Source organism: Ammospiza nelsoni, chromosome 9 (assembly GCF_027579445.1).
Source record: "Ammospiza nelsoni isolate bAmmNel1 chromosome 9, bAmmNel1.pri, whole genome shotgun sequence".
NCBI lineage: Eukaryota > Metazoa > Chordata > Aves > Passeriformes > Passerellidae > Ammospiza > Ammospiza nelsoni.
In genome coordinates this window covers 21819397-21828285 of record NC_080641.1, presented here as the reverse complement: position 1 = coordinate 21828285, position 8889 = coordinate 21819397, and the positions used below count along the sequence as shown (strand labels likewise).

Genomic DNA, 8889 nt, shown 5'->3' with positions numbered 1-8889 from the left:
AGCTTCAAGTAAAATATTTACAATAAGCAACAATGGCCCATGAGGAGAGTGAAGGTTCCATGTTTTCCACTTGTGTTTTGGATTCAGCCTCAATAAAACCAAGCAGGCAACTGCTTTCCTTTGAGCCATCATGACTGAAGCAATAGATGCCAATATGTTATCAACATCCACACCACACCATCTAAAGTAGAACACATTTCAGGGCAAGAAGAGTCACAGATAATTTTAGTGAGATATTTGTGTGCCTGTGACAGGAATAGGAAAAATATAACAACTAAGAAACCATGGGGGGAAAATAGCAAGAAGATGCTGCTTAAAAAGCTTCTTTGGGAACATCTCACAGAACCAAGACCTACTCTTCACTGAACATTAAAGTTGCTAATGGAAAAAAGCATAAAGAAAACTCCACTAAACCAAAAATAACCGAGTCTTTAAAGATCTAGAGGTGTTTCAGGCTGACATAATAGTGGGAATGAGAAAAACTTGAGGTGTCAAGGTGGCATATCTTGCTGTGTCATGGGCTAATGGGGGTGAGAAAGATTTGATGGGGCATTTCCAATGACAGACTCCTTTGAATCCTGTCATGCCATCCTCAGTGTAACTGTCAGGGTGTCCAACACCACCACCAGGACTGCAGTTCTTTAAATTCAGCAGCACAAGTCTCACCTGAAAGGCCACTTTATCTTCCCCAACACAAGCACCAAGAAACTGTGCTGAAGCCTATTTTTAGTGTCAAATCTCACTGCAATGGAGTTGGCACACAGGCTCTACAACAGCATCAGTCCTGGTGGCAGAGGCACTTCAGACACTGCAGACAGGTGTGCAGAGCTGGTTCAGTGAACAATGTTCCCTTTGGACAGCAGAGTCAAAGGCAAATGTAATTAAAAATGCAGTCATTGCTCAGGTCAGCTGCTTGTATTTCTCATGTACAATCAATCAATTCTGTCCTCAAATTTGTTTTCCACTAACTGTGCCAATTTTCATGATGTTATCCTAGACTTGCACTAATGAGAAGAATAGAACCAGACCTGCTAAATTCCCTGAAAATTTTCTTCATTTTGGTTTTGGCTTTTCTTAGCTCATTTAATAACAAGACATGTGACAGACTTACTCAGTAACACTTCTTCAGCCAACAACTGATGGTAACAAGAATAATTGAAGGAAAAATTTCTGCCCTTCACATAACATTTGTAAAGAAAGAAAAATTCTTTACATCTGGCATTTTCATTTAACAGCAGGTACTTTTCATAATTTTCTAGGATATTATGTCCATAAGAGAAGGGTATTAAAGATCCAACAAAAAGAGTTGATATCTACAAGCATATTAAATACTGATGTCTGGCTTGGGATTGGGACAGAACTGAACTGGTGACAAAGCAAAGGAGCCATCTCTCAAGATGCTGCATAGTAAAAACCAGCATTAATTCATTTTCCATCCTGATTCAACAACCTTTTTGAAATGAATGAATGCATCTCCTTGATGACTTTCCCAGATTTGTTTTACAAGAGGAAATGGAAGAGACTGTGGTTGATGCATTAGAAACAAGGGGAAAGCTTGTTTTTAAAGCTTTGTCATGTTTCCTCTTAACTCTGAACAAGGTTGAACTTTTTTTGTAGGAAGCTTATTAGAATGAGCAAGTATTACAAATATTGTGGAAATTAACAGTTTTTGGCTGATGACCTTTGGTGAAAGACTGCTCAAAGGGTGAGATACAATAGGAAGTTTGTAATAGCAAACATTGTAATTGAAAATGGATAAACCCTTTAAAGTAATTCATTTCTACTGGTTTGTGCTTTTAAGGAGGCTCTCCCCTTTTATCCCTCTCAAAACCAGGATAAACTATATGTGTCCTTCACTGTTATAAGCATGACTTCCATGAGAAGCATCCCAGATTGGGAGGCTGGAGATGGCTCCAGTGACTATACCTCAGAACAGGGCCGTTGCACTCAGACACTGGTACTCTGAAGGGTTTCCATTTCTGCCAGTCCCCTAGCATTGCTTTAGTAGAAAGCACCATCACTCAGGCTTCAATTCCCTTTTGCACTCATGTACAGCAGCTTTACCATAAACAAGAATCAGCCCCAGATGTCTTTACAGGAAATAGTACATGGGAAAGAATGCATAGTGCTACAAAGATAGAAACATTTTCTCTCTCCATCCATTTCCAAACCTGAAATTTTCCTTAGACATAAAAAGACACATATAATTAAGGACATTGAGCTGGCTGTAGGGATGCAAATTTGTAGCCCTGCTCTAAATGAGGCCATTGAAGCAGAAGTGGTAAGACAGACCACTAATCAAGGAGGAAACCATTTATAGAAGGAAGGAGGGAACATGTGTGCCCAGAGATCATGAAGCAGCCTTGCACCTGCAATGTCCCCATTACATAAGTGACACATTCTCTCCCTCCAAACATCACCATATTTTTTGCCTAGAGCATGTCTTCACCCAAATGCCCTTGGCAAGGGTTGGGGGACAGGAAGAAACACCTTCTGAATTTAGATAGTGTGATCAGGGGCTTCTGCATGGCTGAAATACCATATTCACAGCTCCCCAGCAGCTTACAGTGAGGACATCCCAGATGGCTTCTAGATTTAAGTGTACAAGGCTTCCCTGAGTTCATTCCAGAGTCAGAGTGGGAAAAGAGGGATCATTGGCCTAAAAACTTTCACTGCAATCAAAATTATTATCAAATTACCTGATGTTTCATGGCAGAACAGGAATTTGTGGAGTAGCAATTCCCCCAGGGTTGCTACTAAGCAGTGTCCAGCCCCTCAGTGTGCAGTTGTGGGGGCAGCAGAGGGGCAGTGACCCACAGCACAGTCCTGTCCGCACCCACAACATCTGCCAGACTCCAAACACCCTCCCTACATAACCACTCTTGAGAGAAACTCCATTGCAGAGCACTTGCTATATGAAGCTACAAAGAAACCATGTGTGCAGCCCTTCCGATCCTTACAGACCGGGCAAGGCTGACTCAGTGAGAGAGTAGATATTGTGGATATTTAAAATTTTCCTCCTTTATCAGGTGTAGGCTGACAAGGCCAGTGAGAGCATCAGAGTTGAGAAAGCTTTGTTCTTTTACATGAAAGCCTGTACTATGCAGCTCTCAAACATTTGCCCTGTTTGACTGAAATAGTGTGGATGAAAGAGGAACTTCGTGCAATTCACCCATTTGTTGCAAAACCTGGGTTTGCCCCTGTTCCAGGAGTGAATCTAAAACCAGCAGTGAACAATAAGTGACATACCAGGCCACTCCAGATCACCATAGTTTCAGTACATCACGTGGTATCAGTATTACCAAAACTTTTGAAGAACTCACCCACACAAAGCACCAGGAACATCAGGATATTTGTTTTCCAAAGCATTTCTAAACTGGTTAGATGTGAAAAAGCAGGCTGAAAAAATAGAGATGGAAGCACACAGCTCAATTGCACTCCAGACCTTCTGATTTCTTCCATGGTGCTTTACCTCTTCCTGAAAAATTCACTCCCCTTCCCTCGGAGTTCTTTTTCCTCCAAAGACCACAGTCCTCCTTTCTTATGTCCCCAAAATGATTCTCCCAGAATAAACAAGTAATCTAGCCGCCATGCCAAAACAGTGGAAATACTTTCCTATAATAGTGTTGCTTGCTGAGCGATGAATTTAAAGGTGGGTGAGGTAAATCCAGCCCTGTATTGCTCCCTGCAGCCGCAAGGGCTGGAAATAACAATGTTGCTACTGCAGATTTAGTGGATTGCTATTTTGCAGCTCTTCATTGACTGTTTCCCCTGCCCTTTCAAGACCACAGAGATATTTTTATTACCAGTTCAGTGAATGCAAATACTGCTAGAGATGAACATGATTACCTTAAATGCTCCTCCACGCCAGTGTTTCCTCTCATCTGCTGCAGGTGTAGTAGGGCAAGTCTCATGACCCACCACTGAAGGCTCCCTATTCTTCCTGTTCTTTTTGTTTCCTGCAAGAGCATGAAAGAAAGTAAAGATGTGCCTCAGGAGGCCATGGTGAGACTGTTCTGCCTGCCCCTCTGCAGGCATTCCCTCTGCAGTGGGAATATTGTGCAACATACCTTACCCTCACCAGCTCTTCTTGGAAAAGTTTATGCCCTAAAACTAGACATGACCATTACTTTTCTGTCAAAAGCTGTAAGAGAACAGCTGTGTTCTTTTACAGCTAAACACAAATTGATATGTTTTATCAATTTGTATTATAGAGTTTGTGATTTTAATAGTGAATAAAATTTCATTAATAAAATTACTGCTGCCTGCCTCAGCAGTCAAATTGAGTTGCATATCAGCTTTCTGAAGCAAGCCTAATATACTTTGCCATTAAAGACAAAAAAGTAAGTTTTTTTTCTAATGCTGTATTCACTCAAACATATTCCATACTTTTAACACAGCAAAGAAAGATCTTCATATATCAGAATGCTCTCAACTCCCAACAACCTGAACTGTTCAGCACCCAAAAATGTTATTGAGGATGTGTATTTGAAGAAATATTTAAAGCATTTAAACTTATTCCCTTGATGATGTAGGTTGAGGTAAAGGCACTTTAGATGTGAAAGTTGAGGACCGATTTCAGTAGGAAGCAGTCAACATTTTGAACTTGAGAGAGAATTTAGGCTCTGAACTTGTAAAATCCCTTCACAGCCTTGTCTGTGCTTGAGACAGATACATCTTGATTCCTCCCATCTGAGATGAGTTTCAGGATAGTTTGCTAGGATTTAGTTATAATACAGAATTGCAAGTGTGCGTCATGAAGCACAAGTGATTTCAGTGGTGGAAGCTCAGGGTGGAGAGCTGCCCATGCCCAGAACTTGTACATAGAATAAAGAGGCTTTGAGCTATCCATATATAAATATAATAAATTAACATTGTCATATTGATATATAAGTATCATAGAAAGCAAAGAGTAGAGAGGAACCAAATAAGGTTCAAAGCCCCATTCATGTGCAACAGCAGTTGCATTCAGCCAGCCACTAAAAACTGCAGGACGAAGCACATCCATTTTTCCTAAAAAGACAGAAGCAACCCCAACATTATTTTACATTGAATCAACTTTGTTCCAACATATTGTCCATACTAAGCAGGACACTCCAGCCACAACTCATTATAACAGCCTTACTTACACATCCCTCCTTAGAGACACACCCAAAATAGCTCCCCAGGACCAGCATTCACCCATCCAAAGAGCAGCAGTTCTCCAAGAAAACATCTCATTAGGCCCCCCAAATCAAAAGGAGGGCTGCTTGGGCCTGGAGAATATATAAGGACACCAGGTGATTATTTGGGGATGATCATTTCAATTGAAGAAAATACATCTCAGCTGGAGGCTCATAAGGAAGTCCATTGTGTATTTAATCATCAGTCTGTGTTTTATGTTTTTAAAATCTATGTTATCTATGTTTTTCCTGGCTTATTGAACAACAACCCACATAAAAAAGGGTGAGGGAGCACGACCCTGACCCTATGTCATCAGAACCACATCACCTTCAAAAATTGCTGATATGGAGTTAAAGCTTTTACCCAAGCAGTCAGCTTCCCTTTCCCCAGCTGGTTTTTTTTTTTTTTTTTGGAGGGGGGAGAATAGGTGTATTTACATTTCTTTTGAACTTCTAAATCAAGCTGGAAGGAGTTCAAGTGCCCAGGAGCAATTTATTGTAAATGCTGGGGACAGGAAATTTGCATACACATTCCTGTTAATATGAGTAAGCATGAAAAGAAGGCATGAGCTCTACCTCTGTGTAAAGCACATCCACCTTTATGCTACAGTGAATTATGTGGTAAAACCATTTGCTTGTAAGCACCTTTTGAAGTAGAGTCAACCAGTGGTAGTAAACCAGCTATTTAGAGAGATTGATAAATACAGTGGTGTAAGTAGATGCAGCTCAGTGTCTGTCCACACCACAGAGAGACCCTGTACCAATGGAGAACATGGGTCATTGGAAATGGCACCTTCCAAAGCAGGTTCAGAACTATATCCAGTACTGAGCACCAACACTGTATCTTCCAAAATTATATATGACACTGTTGGGTTTCTGTGACTGCAAAAATCAAAATGCTTCTCTTAAATGTAGTAGACTTTACTGTGCTAAATGACAGCAAAAAAAGTCCTGCAACATCCTCCAGTCCTGGGTTTGCATAGCTAAACCAGGTCTGGAGCCAAAATAGGACAACTGGTTGATAACCCAGGTTTGTCTCACTAGAGGAGACACTGTTAGTCAAAACCTAATTTACTGAGAATACTTCTGAACTGACACTAGGTAGTGCCCAGACAAGCCTGGAACACATGCTGTACGTAAGAAGCTGTTCCCAAGCTTTTTTCCCGGATATTTTTGCACTTGTGAGCTGGAAGAACACGAGATTATTCCATGCTGGGATGTTGCCAACTTCACCAGACATGTTGTGAAACATAACTGTGCAAACCCTCCTGCCTGTGCCGCCCACCCTCGGGGTCTGGCATCTGCAGTGTCTGCTGGCTGCCCTCGGGGGATGCCTTTCCAGCCAGATGCCTCTGAGCTTTACACAGTGTGTATGTGGCTTCCAGCTACAGACTTGATAATATCTAAACACCCACTTTTCACCTCTTTAGGTGAAATGGGTTGAGTCTGTATGTTCAGCTTTTATTTCTCCATATTCTAGAGTACATAAATCCACGCCAGATGTGCTTGAGAGGGATGAACTCCTGTCAGACAGCAAAAAGCTGCATCAGAGCCCATCTTTACATCTGCAGCTGCTTCCAAGGATGTTTTTGCAGGGGCTGGTACCAGCTGGTGGTTCCACTCACAGGGCCCTGGGGGAGCAGCTCGGTGTCCTGATGTGGTCAAGGGCTGACCACCCTTTTCACATTCCACCAAGGACTGGAGAGCATCCTTCCTAAATATGGTACCCCAAAGGTGTATTTCACTGCAGACTGTGCCCTTTGGGATTCAGCTGACTAGAATTAACGTGCCAGTAGATTTAAAAAGTCAAATACAGAAGATGGAAGTCATATGAATCTTTTAACCCAAGCGAAGAAGACATCACAGTCTTGCCTTGACAAGGCTCACATGGCAATTTCATACATCATTCTGGTCTCAGTAACTACCAATGAATAGTATGAATAGATTTTGGTAATGTTCTAAAAACTCCTCTTGTTCTCTACTTCATAGATTTTTCTCTCTCTTTACAGGGTACAAAATTCTTAAGGAATTCCTTCTGCTGCAAAGGTTTTTTTTTTTTGTCAAGAGAACATGTGTATTTTATTTCCAGAACATTATATACAGATATATTGCCAAGCACTAGATTTTTTTCACAATAGATAATAGCCAAAAAAAGAAAAAAGCTCTACAGACTTAAAATTAAATCTTTCAAACCAGTAAAAGCATCAACAGGAGCTCAATTATGCTGTTTATTAGAGAGATGTTACTAATACCAAATGGTCAGGATAGATGCCACAGAAAAATGTTCCCTAAACATAGTAAATTTTAATGATAATTTTGCTGAAAATTGAATATATTTATAAATAATGCCCAGTGCAGATAATGGTTCTGCTTACCATAGGAAACACTTAATCAAACAAAAGCAATCCAGCAACACTCTTGGAGTGCCTTTATTTGACTGAGTCCAGCTGGGAAGTCCACATATGTTAGAAATAAGATTTGCAGTTAATTGGCAAAAGCTTAAAAGATTTGAGAAAGGTTCTTCTGCACAGGAGGACATAATCCACATCCACAGAAAGTCATATTTGACTCACAGATGCAGCTCCATCTTGAAGATGAGCTCCTGATGGCTATTCCCAGCAGAGCTGGAGCTGAGGTACCTTCAGCCGTCATACAACCACTCATTGTCTTGAAGCCTTTCAGCACCGAGGCTGCTCCTTCTGCACATGAGGACATGCAAGAAGTGCCACTGCCAAGGAGCCCCTCACAGCAGCCGAGTCACTTTTCTGACATAAAACTTCTAAACAAAACAAACTCTTAGTAAAACAATATATACCGGAGCCATTGGCTTATTCTAGAGACAGCAGAAATTTGCTAAATAGCTCTAAGCCAAGAGGATGTTTATAGTTGAAGATTTGTTTAGTGCTTATAGTACGATCTGTGCCATATGTTCTCTTCCTTAGAGTTTTCCCTGCAAAACATTTTTATTAGATGTGCAGTACAAAGGACTTACACATCTTCCCACTTCATTACAGTAGCATCATTCTTCCAGGGCAATCTGTAACCAAGTAATATGTACTTTGAATTTTTATCAGGTCTCTGGCAGTAAAGCTGTGACTGATGAGCCTGAACTACTGAAACCTGATCTGATAGAATGGAGCATGCATGGAGTATGGAATATAATTTTTTTTCATAACAGTCTGTATTCATCCTGGTAAAAAACCTCCTTTGGAGACTGTTTCCAGCAGATAGCCTGGGACACTGGAGCAAGCCTTTCAGTAAAAAGCAGCATGCCTTATGTTATTAATCCTACTGAAATTGCAGCAGCAGTAGTGCATGAGTGAGCATAACCTGTCATGATCACTCTGAAGTGAAAGGCAGGAACTGTCAGTCACCATGGAAGGGCTTGTACATTCTTCTGAGCCTTCTTGAAGGGACTGGGTGATGATGCTTTGGCATGCAGTGGAAAATCAGGGAGTAAGCCACAAAGGCACAGGGAAAAAAGATGTGAAATTAAATAATGTCAGATTGACCAAGGAACTGCTTTTCTTCCATTTCTGAGTGAGATTTCACTCCCACAACACAGCAAGTACTTAAAAATCCTTATTGTGTCTGAAGAAAGGCTTTTCCTTTACTGACAGAAGTCTATTTCTGCTGGTCCTTTCTATTAGTTAATGCATTGTCAAGAGATATCCATGCAGGAAAAATAATGGGAAACTGAGGGTTTTTACACTAGCAGAAAAAGAAA

The 8889-nt window shown here is 40.9% G+C and overlaps 1 long non-coding RNA gene across 1 annotated transcript; it reads right to left on the bottom strand.

The window, feature by feature from the left end:
* Window positions 1-3128: 3128 nt before the first annotated feature.
* On the bottom strand, window positions 3129-5202 carry LOC132076614 (uncharacterized). The gene is made up of 3 exons (XR_009418945.1): window positions 5130-5202; window positions 3850-3959; window positions 3129-3399 (listed from the first exon to the last, which is right to left on the bottom strand). It is a non-coding gene; the product is annotated as an uncharacterized LOC132076614 (long non-coding RNA).
* Window positions 5203-8889: the final 3687 nt, after the last annotated feature.